This window comes from Pleurodeles waltl, chromosome 2_2 (assembly GCF_031143425.1).
Source record: "Pleurodeles waltl isolate 20211129_DDA chromosome 2_2, aPleWal1.hap1.20221129, whole genome shotgun sequence".
In the NCBI taxonomy this organism is placed as follows: Eukaryota; Metazoa; Chordata; class Amphibia; order Caudata; family Salamandridae; genus Pleurodeles; species Pleurodeles waltl.
The window spans coordinates 1,046,699,066-1,046,716,523 of record NC_090439.1 but is presented as its reverse complement, the minus strand read 5'-3'; positions in this window follow the sequence as shown (position 1 = coordinate 1,046,716,523).

The window sequence follows — 17,458 nt, the reverse complement described above, 5'->3', positions numbered from 1 at the left end:
TGAGGTATCATTTTTATCGGGAGACTTGGGGGAACGCTGGGTGGAAGGAAATTTGTGGCTCCTCCCAGATTCCAGAACTTTCTGCCACAGAAATGTGAGGAACATGTGTTTTTTTAGCCAATTTTTGAGCTTTGCAAAGGATTCTGGGTAACAGAACCTGGTCCAAGCCCCGCCAGTCACCCCTCCTTGGATTCCCCTAGGTCTCTAGTTTTTAGAAATGCACAGGTTTGGTAGGTTTCCCTAGGTGGCGGCTGAGCTAGAGGCCAAAATCTACAGGTAGGCACTTTGCTAAAAACAGGTCTGTTTTCTGTGATGTGTCCACGTTGCGCTTTGGGGCGTTTCCTGTCGCGGGCGCTAGGCCTACCCACACAAGTGAGGTATCATTTTTATCGGGAGACGTGGGGGAACGCTGGGTGGAAGGAAATTTGTGGCTCCTCTCGGATTCCAGAACTTTCTGCCACAGAAATGTGAGGAACATGTGTTTTTTTAGCCAATTTTTGAGCTTTGCAAAGGATTCTGGGTAACAGAACCTGGTCCGAGCCCCGCCAGTCACCCCTCCTTGGATTCCCCTAGGTCTCTAGTTTTCAGAAATGTACAGGTTTGGTAGGTTTCCCTAGGTGCCGGCTGAGCTATAGGCCACAATCTACAGGTAGTCACTTCGCAAAAAACACCTCTGTTTTCTTCCAAAATTTTGGTGGTGTCCACGTTGCGCTTTGGGGCGTTTCCTGTCGCGGGCGCTAGGCCTACCCACGCAAGTGAGGTATCATTTTTATCGGGAGTCTTGGGGGAACGCTGGGTGGAAGGAAATTTGTGGCTCCTCCCAGATTCCAGAACTTTCTGCCACAGAAATGTGAGGAACATGTGTTTTTTTAGCCAATTTTTGAGCTTTGCAAAAGATTCTGGGTAACAGAACCTGGTCCGAGCCCCGCCAGTCACCCCTCCTTGGATTCCCCTAGGTCTCTAGTTTTCAGAAATGTACAGGTTTGGTAGGTTTCCCTAGGTGCCGGCTGAGCTAGAGGCCACAATCTACAGGTAGTCACTTCGCAAAAAACACCTCTGTTTTCTTCCAAAATTTTGGTGGTGTCCACGTTGCGCTTTGGGGCGTTTCCTGTCGCGGGCGCTAGGCCTACCCACGCAAGTGAGGTATCATTTTTATCGGGAGACTTGGGGGAACGCTGGGTGGAAGGAAATTTGTGGCTCCTCCCAGATTCCAGAACTTTCTGCCACAGAAATGTGAGGAACATGTGTTTTTTTAGCCAATTTTTGAGCTTTGCAAAGGATTCTGGGTAACAGAACCTGGTCCGAGCCCCGCCAGTCACCCCTCCTTAGATTCCCCTAGGTCTCTAGTTTTCAGAAATGCACAGGTTTGGTAGGTTTCCCTAGGTGGCGGCTGAGCTAGAGGCCAAAATCTACAGGTAGGCACTTTGCTAAAAACAGGTCTGTTTTCTGTGATGGGTCCACGTTGCGCTTTGGGGCGTTTCCTGTCGCGGGCGCTAGGCCTACCCACACAAGTGAGGTATCATTTTTATCGGGAGACGTGGGGGAACGCTGGGTGGAAGGAAATTTGTGGCTCCTCTCGGATTCCAGAACTTTCTGCCACAGAAATGTGAGGAACATGTGTTTTTTTAGCCAATTTTTGAGCTTTGCAAAGGATTCTGGGTAACAGAACCTGGTCCGAGCCCCGCCAGTCACCCCTCCTTGGATTCCCCTAGGTCTCTAGTTTTCAGAAATGTACAGGTTTGGTAGGTTTCCCTAGGTGCCGGCTGAGCTAGAGGCCACAATCTACAGGTAGTCACTTCGCAAAAAACACCTCTGTTTTCTTCCAACATTTTGGTGGTGTCCACGTTGCGCTTTGGGGCGTTTCCTGTCGCGGGCGCTAGGCCTACCCACGCAAGTGAGGTATCATTTTTATCGGGAGACTTGGGGGAACGCTGGGTGGAAGGAAATTTGTGGCTCCTCCCAGATTCCAGAACTTTCTGCCACAGAAATGTGAGGAACATGTGTTTTTTTAGCCAATTTTTGAGCTTTGCAAAGGATTCTGGGTAACAGAACCTGGTCCAAGCCCCGCCAGTCACCCCTCCTTGGATTCCCCTAGGTCTCTAGTTTTCAGAAATGCACAGGTTTGGTAGGTTTCCCTAGGTGGCGGCTGAGCTAGAGGCCAAAATCTACAGGTAGGCACTTTGCTAAAAACAGGTCTGTTTTCTGTGATGTGTCCACGTTGCGCTTTGGGGCGTTTCCTGTCGCGGGCGCTAGGCCTACCCACACAAGTGAGGTATCATTTTTATCGGGAGACGTGGGGGAACGCTGGGTGGAAGGAAATTTGTGGCTCCTCTCGGATTCCAGAACTTTCTGCCACAGAAATGTGAGGAACATGTGTTTTTTTAGCCAATTTTTGAGCTTTGCAAAGGATTCTGGGTAACAGAACCTGGTCCGAGCCCCGCCAGTCACCCCTCCTTGGATTCCCCTAGGTCTCTAGTTTTCAGAAATGTACAGGTTTGGTAGGTTTCCCTAGGTGCCGGCTGAGCTAGAGGCCACAATCTACAGGTAGTCACTTCGCAAAAAACACCTCTGTTTTCTTCCAAAATTTTGGTGGTGTCCACGTTGCGCTTTGGGGCGTTTCCTGTCGCGGGCGCTAGGCCTACCCACGCAAGTGAGGTATCATTTTTATCGGGAGTCTTGGGGGAACGCTGGGTGGAAGGAAATTTGTGGCTCCTCCCAGATTCCAGAACTTTCTGCCACAGAAATGTGAGGAACATGTGTTTTTTTAGCCAATTTTTGAGCTTTGCAAAGGATTCTGGGTAACAGAACCTGGTCCGAGCCCCGCCAGTCACCCCTCCTTGGATTCCCCTAGGTCTCTAGTTTTCAGAAATGTACAGGTTTGGTAGGTTTCCCTAGGTGCCGGCTGAGCTAGAGGCCACAATCTACAGGTAGTCACTTCGCAAAAAACACCTCTGTTTTCTTCCAAAATTTTGGTGGTGTCCACGTTGCGCTTTGGGGCGTTTCCTGTCGCGGGCACTAGGCCTACCCACGCAAGTGAGGTATCATTTTTATCGGGAGACTTGGGGGAACGCTGGGTGGAAGGAAATTTGTGGCTCCTCCCAGATTCCAGAACTTTCTGCCACAGAAATGTGAGGAACATGTGTTTTTTTAGCCAATTTTTGAGCTTTGCAAAGGATTCTGGGTAACAGAACCTGGTCCGAGCCCCGCCAGTCACCCCTCCTTGGATTCCACTAGGTCTCTAGTTTTCAGAAATGCACAGGTTTGGTAGGTTTCCCTAGGTGGCGGCTGAGCTAGAGGCCAAAATCTACAGGTAGGCACTTTGCTAAAAACAGGTCTGTTTTCTGTGATGTGTCCACGTTGCGCTTTGGGGCGTTTCCTGTCGCGGGCGCTAGGCCTACCCACACAAGTGAGGTATCATTTTTATCGGGAGACGTGGGGGAACGCTGGGTGGAAGGAAATTTGTGGCTCCTCTCGGATTCCAGAACTTTCTGCCACAGAAATGTGAGGAACATGTGTTTTTTTAGCCAATTTTTGAGCTTTGCAAAGGATTCTGGGTAACAGAACCTGGTCCGAGCCCCGCCAGTCACCCCTCCTTGGATTCCCCTAGGTCTCTAGTTTTCAGAAATGTACAGGTTTGGTAGGTTTCCCTAGGTGCCGGCTGAGCTAGAGGCCAAAATCTACAGGTAGTCACTTCGCAAAAAACACCTCTGTTTTCTTCCAAAATTTTGGTGGTGTCCACGTTGCGCTTTGGGGTGTTTCCTGTCGCGGGCGCTAGGCCTACCCACGCAAGTGAGGTATCATTTTTATCGGGAGACTTGGGGGAACGCTGGGTGGAAGGAAATTTGTGGCTCCTCCCAGATTCCAGAACTTTCTGCCACAGAAATGTGAGGAACATGTGTTTTTTTAGCCAATTTTTGAGCTTTGCAAAGGATTCTGGGTAACAGAACCTGATCCGAGCCCCGCCAGTCACCCCTCCTTGGATTCCCCTAGGTCTCTAGTTTTCAGAAATGCACAGGTTTGGTAGGTTTCCCTAGGTGGCGGCTGAGCTAGAGGCCAAAATCTACAGGTAGGCACTTTGCTAAAAACAGGTCTGTTTTCTGTGATTTGTCCACGTTGCGCTTTGGGGCGTTTCCTGTCGCGGGCGCTAGGCCTACCCACACAAGTGAGGTATCATTTTTATCGGGAGACGTGGGGGAACGCTGGGTGGAAGGACATTTGTGGCTCCTCTCAGATTCCAGCACTTTCTGCCACAGAAATGTGAGGAACATGTGTTTTTTTAGCCAATTTTTGAGCTTTGCAAAGGATTCTGGGTAACAGAACCTGGTCCGAGCCCCGCCAGTCACCCCTCCTTGGATTCCCCTAGGTCTCTAGTTTTCAGAAATGTACAGGTTTGTAGGTTTCCCTAGGTGCCGGCTGAGCTAGAGGCCAAAATCTACAGGTAGTCACTTCGCAAAAAACACCTCTGTTTTCTTCCAAAATTTTGGTGGTGTCCACGTTGCGCTTTGGGGCGTTTCCTGTCGCGGGCGCTAGGCCTACCCACGCAAGTGAGGTATCATTTTTATCGGGAGACTTGGGGGAACGCTGGGTGGAAGGAAATTTGTGGCTCCTCCCAGATTCCAGAACTTTCTGCCACAGAAATGTGAGGAACATGTGTTTTTTTAGCCAATTTTTGAGCTTTGCAAAGGATTCTGGGTAACAGAACCTGGTCCGAGCCCCGCCAGTCACCCCTCCTTGGATTCCCCTAGGTCTCTAGTTTTCAGAAATGCACAGGTTTGGTAGGTTTCCCTAGGTGGCAGCTGAGCTAGAGGCCAAAATCTACAGGTAGGCACTTTGCTAAAAACTGGTCTGTTTTCTGTGATGTGTCCACGTTGCGCTTTGGGGCGTTTCCTGTCCCGGGCGCTAGGCCTACCCACACAAGTGAGGTATCATTTTTATCGGGAGACGTGGGGGAACGCTGGGTGGAAGGACATTTGTGGCTCCTCTCAGATTCCAGCACTTTCTGCCACAGAAATGTGAGGAACATGTGTTTTTTTAGCCAATTTTTGAGCTTTGCAAAGGATTCTGGGTAACAGAACCTGGTCCGAGCCCCGCCAGTCACCCCTCCTTGGATTCCCCTAGGTCTCTAGTTTTCAGAAATGTACAGGTTTGGTAGGTTTCCCTAGGTGCCGGCTGAGCTAGAGGCCAAAATCTACAGGTAGTCACTTCGCAAAAAACACCTCTGTTTTCTTCCAAAATTTTGGTGGTGTCCACGTTGTGCTTTGGGGCGTTTCCTGTCGCGGGCGCTAGGCCTACCCACGCAAGTGAGGTATCATTTTTATCGGGAGACTTGGGGGAACGCTGGGTGGAAGGAAATTTGTGGCTCCTCCCAGATTCCAGAACTTTCTGCCACAGAAATGTGAGGAACATGTGTTTTTTTAGCCAATTTTTGAGCTTTGCAAAGGATTCTGGGTAACAGAACCTGGTCCGAGCCCCGCCAGTCACCCCTCCTTGGATTCCCCTAGGTCTCTAGTTTTCAGAAATGTACAGGTTTGGTAGGTTTCCCTAGGTGCCGGCTGAGCTAGAGGCCAAAATCTACAGGTAGTCACTTTGCAAAAAACACCTCTGTTTTCTTCCAAAATTTTGGTGGTGTCCACGTTGCGCTTTGGGGCGTTTCCTGTCGCGGGCGCTAGGCCTACCCACGCAAGTGAGGTATCATTTTTATCGGGAGACTTGGGGGAACGCTGGGTGGAAGGAAATTTGTGGCTCCTCCCAGATTCCAGAACTTTCTGCCACAGAAATGTGAGGAACATGTGTTTTTTTAGCCAATTTTTGAGCTTTGCAAAGGATTCTGGGTAACAGAACCTGGTCCGAGCCCCGCCAGTCACCCCTCCTTGGATTCCCCTAGGTCTCTAGTTTTCAGAAATGCACAGGTTTGGTAGGTTTCCCTAGGTGGCGGCTGAGCTAGAGGCCAAAATCTACAGGTAGGCACTTTGCTAAAAACAGGTCTGTTTTCTGTGATGTGTCCACGTTGCGCTTTGGGGCGTTTCCTGTCGGGGGCGCTAGGCCTACCCACACAAGTGAGGTTTCATTTTTATCGGGAGACGTGGGGGAACGCTGGGTGGAAGGACATTTGTGGCTCCTCTCAGATTCCAGCACTTTCTGCCACAGAAATGTGAGGAACATGTGTTTTTTTAGCCAATTTTTGAGCTTTGCAAAGGATTCTGGGTAACAGAACCTGGTCCGAGCCCCGCCAGTCACCCCTCCTTGGATTCCCCTAGGTCTCTAGTTTTCAGAAATGTACAGGTTTGGTAGGTTTCCCTAGGTGCCGGCTGAGCTAGAGGCCACAATCTACAGGTAGTCACTTCGCAAAAAACACCTCTGTTTTCTTCCAAAATTTTGGTGGTGTCCACGTTGCGCTTTGGGGCGTTTCCTGTCGCGGGCGCTAGGCCTACCCACGCAAGTGAGGTATCATTTTTATCGGGAGACTTGGGGGAACGCTGGGTGGAAGGAAATTTGTGGCTCCTCCCAGATTCCAGAACTTTCTGCCACAGAAATGTCAGGAACATGTGTTTTTTTAGCCAATTTTTGAGCTTTGCAAAGGATTCTGGGTAACAGAACCTGGTCCGAGCCCCGCCAGTCACCCCTCCTTGGATTCCCCTAGGTCTCTAGTTTTCAGAAATGCACAGGTTTGGTAGGTTTCCCTAGGTGGCGGCTGAGCTAGAGGCCAAAATCTACAGGTAGGCACTTTGCTAAAAACAGGTCTGTTTTCTGTGATGTGTCCACGTTGCGCTTTGGGGCGTTTCCTGTCGCGGGCGCTAGGCCTACCCACACAAGTGAGGTATCATTTTTATCGGGAGACGTGGGGGAACGCTGGGTGGAAGGAAATTTGTGGCTCCTCTCGGATTCCAGAACTTTCTGCCACAGAAATGTGAGGAACATGTGTTTTTTTAGCCAATTTTTGAGCTTTGCAAAGGATTCTGGGTAACAGAACCTGGTCCGAGCCCCGCCAGTCACCCCTCCTTGGATTCCCCTAGGTCTCTAGTTTTCAGAAATGTACAGGTTTGGTAGGTTTCCCTAGGTGCCGGCTGAGCTAGAGGCCAAAATCTACAGGTAGTCACTTCGCAAAAAACACCTCTGTTTTCTTCCAAAATTTTGGTGGTGTCCACGTTGCGCTTTGGGGTGTTTCCTGTCGCGGGCGCTAGGCCTACCCACGCAAGTGAGGTATCATTTTTATCGGGAGACTTGGGGGAACGCTGGGTGGAAGGAAATTTGTGGCTCCTCCCAGATTCCAGAACTTTCTGCCACAGAAATGTGAGGAACATGTGTTTTTTTAGCCAATTTTTGAGCTTTGCAAAGGATTCTGGGTAACAGAACCTGGTCCGAGCCCCGCCAGTCACCCCTCCTTGGATTCCCCTAGGTCTCTAGTTTTCAGAAATGCACAGGTTTGGTAGGTTTCCCTAGGTGGCGGCTGAGCTAGAGGCCAAAATCTACAGGTAGGCACTTTGCTAAAAACAGGTCTGTTTTCTGTGATTTGTCCACGTTGCGCTTTGGGGCGTTTCCTGTCGCGGGCGCTAGGCCTACCCACACAAGTGAGGTATCATTTTTATCGGGAGACGTGGGGGAACGCTGGGTGGAAGGACATTTGTGGCTCCTCTCAGATTCCAGCACTTTCTGCCACAGAAATGTGAGGAACATGTGTTTTTTTAGCCAATTTTTGAGCTTTGCAAAGGATTCTGGGTAACAGAACCTGGTCCGAGCCCCGCCAGTCACCCCTCCTTGGATTCCCCTAGGTCTCTAGTTTTCAGAAATGTACAGGTTTGGTAGGTTTCCCTAGGTGCCGGCTGAGCTAGAGGCCAAAATCTACAGGTAGTCACTTCGCAAAAAACACCTCTGTTTTCTTCCAAAATTTTGGTGGTGTCCACGTTGCGCTTTGGGGCGTTTCCTGTCGCGGGCGCTAGGCCTACCCACGCAAGTGAGGTATCATTTTTATCGGGAGACTTGGGGGAACGCTGGGTGGAAGGAAATTTGTGGCTCCTCCCAGATTCCAGAACTTTCTGCCACAGAAATGTGAGGAACATGTGTTTTTTTAGCCAATTTTTGAGCTTTGCAAAGGATTCTGGGTAACAGAACCTGGTCCGAGCCCCGCCAGTCACCCCTCCTTGGATTCCCCTAGGTCTCTAGTTTTCAGAAATGCACAGGTTTGGTAGGTTTCCCTAGGTGGCAGCTGAGCTAGAGGCCAAAATCTACAGGTAGGCACTTTGCTAAAAACTGGTCTGTTTTCTGTGATGTGTCCACGTTGCGCTTTGGGGCGTTTCCTGTCCCGGGCGCTAGGCCTACCCACACAAGTGAGGTATCATTTTTATCGGGAGACGTGGGGGAACGCTGGGTGGAAGGACATTTGTGGCTCCTCTCAGATTCCAGCACTTTCTGCCACAGAAATGTGAGGAACATGTGTTTTTTTAGCCAATTTTTGAGCTTTGCAAAGGATTCTGGGTAACAGAACCTGGTCCGAGCCCCGCCAGTCACCCCTCCTTCGATTCCCCTAGGTCTCTAGTTTTCAGAAATGTACAGGTTTGGTAGGTTTCCCTAGGTGCCGGCTGAGCTAGAGGCCAAAATCTACAGGTAGTCACTTCGCAAAAAACACCTCTGTTTTCTTCCAAAATTTTGGTGGTGTCCACGTTGTGCTTTGGGGCGTTTCCTGTCGCGGGCGCTAGGCCTACCCACGCAAGTGAGGTATCATTTTTATCGGGAGACTTGGGGGAACGCTGGGTGGAAGGAAATTTGTGGCTCCTCCCAGATTCCAGAACTTTCTGCCACAGAAATGTGAGGAACATGTGTTTTTTTAGCCAATTTTTGAGCTTTGCAAAGGATTCTGGGTAACAGAACCTGGTCCGAGCCCCGCCAGTCACCCCTCCTTGGATTCCCCTAGGTCTCTAGTTTTCAGAAATGTACAGGTTTGGTAGGTTTCCCTAGGTGCCGGCTGAGCTAGAGGCCAAAATCTACAGGTAGTCACTTCGCAAAAAACACCTCTGTTTTCTTCCAAAATTTTGGTGGTGTCCACGTTGCGCTTTGGGGCGTTTCCTGTCGCGGGCGCTAGGCCTACCCACGCAAGTGAGGTATCATTTTTATCGGGAGACTTGGGGGAACGCTGGGTGGAAGGAAATTTGTGGCTCCTCCCAGATTCCAGAACTTTCTGCCACAGAAATGTGAGGAACATGTGTTTTTTTAGCCAATTTTTGAGCTTTGCAAAGGATTCTGGGTAACAGAACCTGGTCCGAGCCCCGCCAGTCACCCCTCCTTGGATTCCCCTAGGTCTCTAGTTTTCAGAAATGCACAGGTTTGGTAGGTTTCCCTAGGTGGCGGCTGAGCTAGAGGCCAAAATCTACAGGTAGGCACTTTGCTAAAAACAGGTCTGTTTTCTGTGATGTGTCCACGTTGCGCTTTGGGGCGTTTCCTGTCGGGGGCGCTAGGCCTACCCACACAAGTGAGGTATCATTTTTATCGGGAGACGTGGGGGAACGCTGGGTGGAACGACATTTGTGGCTCCTCTCAGATTCCAGCACTTTCTGCCACAGAAATGTGAGGAACATGTGTTTTTTTAGCCAATTTTTGAGCTTTGCAAAGGATTCTGGGTAACAGAACCTGGTCCGAGCCCCGCCAGTCACCCCTCCTTGGATTCCCCTAGGTCTCTAGTTTTCAGAAATGTACAGGTTTGGTAGGTTTCCCTAGGTGCCGGCTGGGCTAGAGGCCACAATCTACAGGTAGTCACTTCGCAAAAAACACCTCTGTTTTCTTCCAAAATTTTGGTGGTGTCCACGTTGCGCTTTGGGGCGTTTCCTGTCGCGGGCGCTAGGCCTACCCACGCAAGTGAGGTATCATTTTTATCGGGAGACTTGGGGGAACGCTGGGTGGAAGGAAATTTGTGGCTCCTCCCAGATTCCAGAACTTTCTGCCACAGAAATGTGAGGAACATGTGTTTTTTTAGCCAATTTTTGAGCTTTGCAAAGGATTCTGGGTAACAGAACCTGGTCCGAGCCCCGCCAGTCACCCCTCCTTGGATTCCCCTAGGTCTCTAGTTTTCAGAAATGCACAGGTTTGGTAGGTTTCCCTAGGTGGCGGCTGAGCTAGAGGCCAAAATCTACAGGTAGGCACTTTGCTAAAAACAGGTCTGTTTTCTGTGATGTGTCCACGTTGCGCTTTGGGGCGTTTCCTGTCGCGGGCGCTAGGCCTACCCACACAAGTGAGGTATCATTTTTATCGGGAGACGTGGGGGAACGCTGGGTGGAAGGAAATTTGTGGCTCCTCTCGGATTCCAGAACTTTCTGCCACAGAAATGTGAGGAACATGTGTTTTTTTAGCCAATTTTTGAGCTTTGCAAAGGATTCTGGGTAACAGAACCTGGTCCGAGCCCCGCCAGTCACCCCTCCTTGGATTCCCCTAGGTCTCTAGTTTTCAGAAATGTACAGGTTTGGTAGGTTTCCCTAGGTGCCGGCTGAGCTAGAGGCCAAAATCTACAGGTAGTCACTTCGCAAAAAACACCTCTGTTTTCTTCCAAAATTTTGGTGGTGTCCACGTTGCGCTTTGGGGTGTTTCCTGTCGCGGGCGCTAGGCCTACCCACGCAAGTGAGGTATCATTTTTATCGGGAGACTTGGGGGAACGCTGGGTGGAAGGAAATTTGTGGCTCCTCCCAGATTCCAGAACTTTCTGCCACAGAAATGTGAGGAACATGTGTTTTTTTAGCCAATTTTTGAGCTTTGCAAAGGATTCTGGGTAACAGAACCTGATCCGAGCCCCGCCAGTCACCCCTCCTTGGATTCCCCTAGGTCTCTAGTTTTCAGAAATGCACAGGTTTGGTAGGTTTCCCTAGGTGGCGGCTGAGCTAGAGGCCAAAATCTACAGGTAGGCACTTTGCTAAAAACAGGTCTGTTTTCTGTGATTTGTCCACGTTGCGCTTTGGGGCGTTTCCTGTCGCGGGCGCTAGGCCTACCCACACAAGTGAGGTATCATTTTTATCGGGAGATGTGGGGGAACGCTGGGTGGAAGGACATTTGTGGCTCCTCTCAGATTCCAGCACTTTCTGCCACAGAAATGTGAGGAACATGTGTTTTTTTAGCCAATTTTTGAGCTTTGCAAAGGATTCTGGGTAACAGAACCTGGTCCGAGCCCCGCCAGTCACCCCTCCTTGGATTCCCCTAGGTCTCTAGTTTTCAGAAATGTACAGGTTTGGTAGGTTTCCCTAGGTGCCGGCTGAGCTAGAGGCCAAAATCTACAGGTAGTCACTTCGCAAAAAACACCTCTGTTTTCTTCCAAAATTTTGGTGGTGTCCACGTTGCGCTTTGGGGCGTTTCCTGTCGCGGGCGCTAGGCCTACCCACGCAAGTGAGGTATCATTTTTATCGGGAGACTTGGGGGAACGCTGGGTGGAAGGAAATTTGTGGCTCCTCCCAGATTCCAGAACTTTCTGCCACAGAAATGTGAGGAACATGTGTTTTTTTAGCCAATTTTTGAGCTTTGCAAAGGATTCTGGGTAACAGAACCTGGTCCGAGCCCCGCCAGTCACCCCTCCTTGGATTCCCCTAGGTCTCTAGTTTTCAGAAATGCACAGGTTTGGTAGGTTTCCCTAGGTGGCAGCTGAGCTAGAGGCCAAAATCTACAGGTAGTCACTTCGCAAAAAACACCTCTGTTTTCTTCCAAAATTTTGGTGGTGTCCACGTTGCGCTTTGGGGTGTTTCCTGTCGCGGGCGCTAGGCCTACCCACGCAAGTGAGGTATCATTTTTATCGGGAGACTTGGGGGAACGCTGGGTGGAAGGAAATTTGTGGCTCCTCCCAGATTCCAGAACTTTCTGCCACAGAAATGTGAGGAACATGTGTTATTTTAGCCAATTTTTGAGCTTTGCAAAGGATTCTGGGTAACAGAACCTGGTCCGAGCCCCGCCAGTCACCCCTCCTTGGATTCCCCTAGGTCTCTAGTTTTCAGAAATGCACAGGTTTGGTAGGTTTCCCTAGGTGGCGGCTGAGCTAGAGGCCAAAATCTACAGGTAGGCACTTTGCTAAAAACAGGTCTGTTTTCTGTGATTTGTCCACGTTGCGCTTTGGGGCGTTTCCTGTCGCGGGCGCTAGGCCTACCCACACAAGTGAGGTATCATTTTTATCGGGAGACGTGGGGGAACGCTGGGTGGAAGGACATTTGTGGCTCCTCTCAGATTCCAGCACTTTCTGCCACAGAAATGTGAGGAACATGTGTTTTTTTAGCCAATTTATGAGCTTTGCAAAGGATTCTGGGTAACAGAACCTGGTCCGAGCCCCGCCAGTCACCCCTCCTTGGATTCCCCTAGGTCTCTAGTTTTCAGAAATGTACAGGTTTGGTAGGTTTCCCTAGGTGCCGGCTGAGCTAGAGGCCAAAATCTACAGGTAGTCACTTCGCAAAAAACACCTCTGTTTTCTTCCAAAATTTTGGTGGTGTCCACGTTGTGCTTTGGGGCATTTCCTGTCGCGGGCGCTAGGCCTACCCACGCAAGTGAGGTATCATTTTTATCGGGAGACTTGGGGGAACGCTGGGTGGAAGGAAATTTGTGGCTCCTCCCAGATTCCAGAACTTTCTGCCACAGAAATGTGAGGAACATGTGTTTTTTTAGCCAATTTTTGAGCTTTGCAAAGGATTCTGGGTAACAGAACCTGGTCCGAGCCCCGCCAGTCACCCCTCCTTGGATTCCCCTAGGTCTCTAGTTTTCAGAAATGTACAGGTTTGGTAGGTTTCCCTAGGTGCCGGCTGAGCTAGAGGCCAAAATCTACAGGTAGTCACTTCGCAAAAAACACCTCTGTTTTCTTCCAAAATTTTGGTGGTGTCCACGTTGCGCTTTGGGGCGTTTCCTGTCGCGGGCGCTAGGCTTACCCACGCAAGTGAGGTATCATTTTTATCGGGAGACTTGGGGGAACGCTGGGTGGAAGGAAATTTGTGGCTCCTCCCAGATTCCAGAACTTTCTGCCACAGAAATGTGAGGAACATGTGTTTTTTTAGCCAATTTTTGAGCTTTGCAAAGGATTCTGGGTAACAGAACCTGGTCCGAGCCCCGCCAGTCACCCCTCCTTGGATTCCCCTAGGTCTCTAGTTTTCAGAAATGCACAGGTTTGGTAGGTTTCCCTAGGTGGCGGCTGAGCTAGAGGCCAAAATCTACAGGTAGGCACTTTGCTAAAAACAGGTCTGTTTTCTGTGATGTGTCCACGTTGCGCTTTGGGGCGTTTCCTGTCGGGGGCGCTAGGCCTACCCACACAAGTGAGGTATCATTTTTATCGGGAGACGTGGGGGAACGCTGGGTGGAAGGACATTTGTGGCTCCTCTCAGATTCCAGCACTTTCTGCCACAGAAATGTGAGGAACATGTGTTTTTTTAGCCAATTTTTGAGCTTTGCAAAGGATTCTGGGTAACAGAACCTGGTCCGAGCCCCGCCAGTCACCCCTCCTTGGATTCCCCTAGGTCTCTAGTTTTCAGAAATGTACAGGTTTGGTAGGTTTCCCTAGGTGCCGGCTGAGCTAGAGGCCAAAATCTACAGGTAGTCACTTCGCAAAAAACACCTCTGTTTTCTTCCAAAATTTTGGTGGTGTCCACGTTGCGCTTTGGGGCGTTTCCTGTCGCGGGCGCTAGGCCTACCCACGCAAGTGAGGTATCATTTTTATCGGGAGACTTGGGGGAACGCTGGGTGGAAGGAAATTTGTGGCTCCTCCCAGATTCCAGAACTTTCTGCCACAGAAATGTGAGGAACATGTGTTTTTTTAGCCAATTTTTGAGCTTTGCAAAGGATTCTGGGTAACAGAACCTGGTCCGAGCCCCGCCAGTCACCCCTCCTTGGATTCCCCTAGGTCTCTAGTTTTCAGAAATGCACAGGTTTGGTAGGTTTCCCTAGGTGGCGGCTGAGCTAGAGGCCAAAATCTACAGGTAGGCACTTTGCTAAAAACAGGTCTGTTTTCTGTGATGTGTCCACGTTGCGCTTTGGGGCGTTTCCTGTCGGGGGCGCTAGGCCTACCCACACAAGTGAGGTATCATTTTTATCGGGAGACGTGGGGGAACGCTGGGTGGAAGGACATTTGTGGCTCCTCTCAGATTCCAGCACTTTCTGCCACAGAAATGTGAGGAACATGTGTTTTTTTAGCCAATTTCTGAGCTTTGCAAAGGATTCTGGGTAACAGAACCTGGTCCGAGCCCCGCCAGTCACCCCTCCTTGGATTCCCCTAGGTCTCTAGTTTTCAGAAATGTACAGGTTTGGTAGGTTTCCCTAGGTGCCGGCTGAGCTAGAGGCCAAAATCTACAGGTAGTCACTTCGCAAAAAACACCTCTGTTTTCTTCCAAAATTTTGGTGGTGTCCACGTTGCGCTTTGGGGCGTTTCCTGTCGCGGGCGCTAGGCTTACCCACGCAAGTGAGGTATAATTTTTATCGGGAGACTTGGGGGAACGCTGGGTGGAAGGAAATTTGTGGCTCCTCCCAGATTCCAGAACTTTCTGCCACAGAAATGTGAGGAACATGTGTTTTTTTAGCCAATTTTTGAGCTTTGCAAAGGATTCTGGGTAACAGAACCTGGTCCGAGCCCCGCCAGTCACCCCTCCTTGGATTCCCCTAGGTCTCTAGTTTTCAGAAATGCACAGGTTTGGTAGGTTTCCCTAGGTGGCGGCTGAGCTAGAGGCCAAAATCTACAGGTAGGCACTTTGCTAAAAACTGATCTGTTTTCTGTGATGTGTCCACGTTGCGCTTTGGGGCGTTTCCTGTCGCGGGCGCTAGGCCTACCCACACAAGTGAGGTATCATTTTTATCGGGAGACGTGGGGGAACGCTGGGTGGAAGGACATTTGTGGCTCCTCTCAGATTCCAGCACTTTCTGCCACAGAAATGTGAGGAACATGTGTTTTTTTAGCCAATTTTTGAGCTTTGCAAAGGATTCTGGGTAACAGAACCTGGTCCGAGCCCCGCCAGTCACCCCTCCTTGGATTCCCCTAGGTCTCTAGTTTTCAGAAATGTACAGGTTTGGTAGGTTTCCCTAGGTGCCGGCTGAGCTAGAGGCCAAAATCTACAGGTAGTCACTTCGCAAAAAACACCTCTGTTTTCTTCCAAAATTTTGGTGGTGTCCACGTTGTGCTTTGGGGCGTTTCCTGTCGCGGGCGCTAGGCCTACCCACGCAAGTGAGGTATCATTTTTATCGGGAGACTTGGGGGAACGCTGGGTGGAAGGAAATTTGTGGCTCCTCCCAGATTCCAGAACTTTCTGCCACAGAAATGTGAGGAACATGTGTTTTTTTTAGCCAATTTTTGAGCTTTGCAAAGGATTCTGGGTAACAGAACCTGGTCCGAGCCACACAAATCACCCCATCTTGGATTCCCCTAGGTCTCTAGTTTTCAGAAATGCACAGGTTTGGTAGGTTTCCCTAGGTGGCGGCTGAGCTAGAGGCCAAAATCTACAGGTAGGCACTTTGCTAAAAACAGGTCTGTTTTCTGTGATGTGTCCACATTGTGCTTTGGGGTGTTTCCTGTCGCGGGCGCTAGGCCTACCCACACAAGTGAGGTATCCTTTTTATCGGGAGACGTGGGGGAACGCTGGGTGGAAGGACATTTGTGGCTCCTCTCAGATTCCAGCACTTTCTGCCACAGAAATGTGAGGAACATGTGTTTTTTTAGCCAATTTTTGAGCTTTGCAAAGGATTCTGGGTAACAGAACCTGGTCCGAGCCCCGCCAGTCACCCCTCCTTCGATTCCCCTAGGTCTCTAGTTTTCAGAAATGTACAGGTTTGGTAGGTTTCCCTAGGTGCCGGCTGAGCTAGAGGCCAAAATCTACAGGTAGTCACTTCGCAAAAAACACCTCTGTTTTCTTCCAAAATTTTGGTGGTGTCCACGTTGTTCTTTGGGGCGTTTCCTGTCGCGGGCGCTAGGCCTACCCACGCAAGTGAGGTATCATTTTTATCGGGAGACTTGGGGGAACGCTGGGTGGAAGGAAATTTGTGGCTCCTCCCAGATTCCAGAACTTTCTGCCACAGAAATGTGAGGAACATGTGTTTTTTTTAGCCAATTTTTGAGCTTTGCAAAGGATTCTGGGTAACAGAACCTGGTCCGAGCCACACAAATCACCCCATCTTGGATTCCCCTAGGTCTCTAGTTTTCAGAAATGCACAGGTTTGGTAGGTTTCCCTAGGTGGCGGCTGAGCTAGAGGCCAAAATCTACAGGTAGGAACTTTGCTAAAAACAGGTCTGTTTTCTGTGATGTGTCCACATTGTGCTTTGGGGTGTTTCCTGTCGCGGGCGCTAGGCCTACCCACACAAGTGAGGTATCCTTTTTATCGGGAGACGTGGGGGAACGCTGGGTGGAAGGAAATTTGTGGCTCCTCCCAGATTCCAGAACTTTCTGCCACAGAAATGTGAGGAACATGTGTTTTTTTAGCCAAATTTTGAGGTTTGCAAAGGATTCTGGGTAACAGAACCTGCTCCGAGCCACACAAATCACCCCATCTTGGATTCCCCTAGGTCTCTAGTTTTCAGAAATGTAAAGGTTTGGTAGGTTTCCCTAGGTGCCGGCTGAGCTAGAGGCCAAAATCTACAGGTAGTCACTTCGCAAAAAACACCTCTGTTTTCTTCCAAAATTTTGGTGGTGTCCACGTTGCGCTTTGGGGCGTTTCCTGTCGCGGGCGCTAGGCCTACCCACGCAAGTGAGGTATAATTTTTATCGGGAGACTTGGGGGAACGCTGGGTGGAAGGAAATTTGTGGCTCCTCCCAGATTCCAGAACTTTCTGCCACAGAAATGTGAGGAACATGTGTTTTTTTAGCCACTTTTTGAGCTTTGCAAAGGATTCTGGGTAACAGAACCTGGTCCGAGCCCCGCCAGTCACCCCTCCTTGGATTCCCCTAGGTCTCTAGTTTTCAGAAATGTACAGGTTTGGTAGGTTTCCCTAGGTGCCGGCTGAGCTAGAGGCCAAAATCTACAGGTAGTCACTTCGCAAAAAACACCTCTGTTTTCTTCCAAAATTTTGGTGGTGTCCACATTGCGCTTTGGGGCGTTTCCTGTCGCGGGCGCTAGGCCTACCCACGCAAGTGAGGTATCATTTTTATCGGGAGACTTGGGGGAACGCTGGGTGGAAGGAAATTTGTGGCTCCTCCCAGATTCCAGAACTTTCTGCCACAGAAATGTGAGGAACATGTGTTTTTTTAGCCAATTTTTGAGCTTTGCAAAGGATTCTGGGTAACAGAACCTGGTCCGAGCCCCGCCAGTCACCCCTCCTTGGATTCCCCTAGGTCTCTAGTTTTCAGAAATGCACAGGTTTGGTAGGTTTCCCTAGGTGGCGGCTGAGCTAGAGGCCAAAATCTACAGGTAGGCACTTTGCTAAAAACAGGTCTGTTTTCTGTGATTTGTCCACGTTGCGCTTTGGGGCGTTTCCTGTCGCGGGCGCTAGGCCTACCCACACAAGTGAGGTATCATTTTTATCGGGAGACGTGGGGGAACGCTG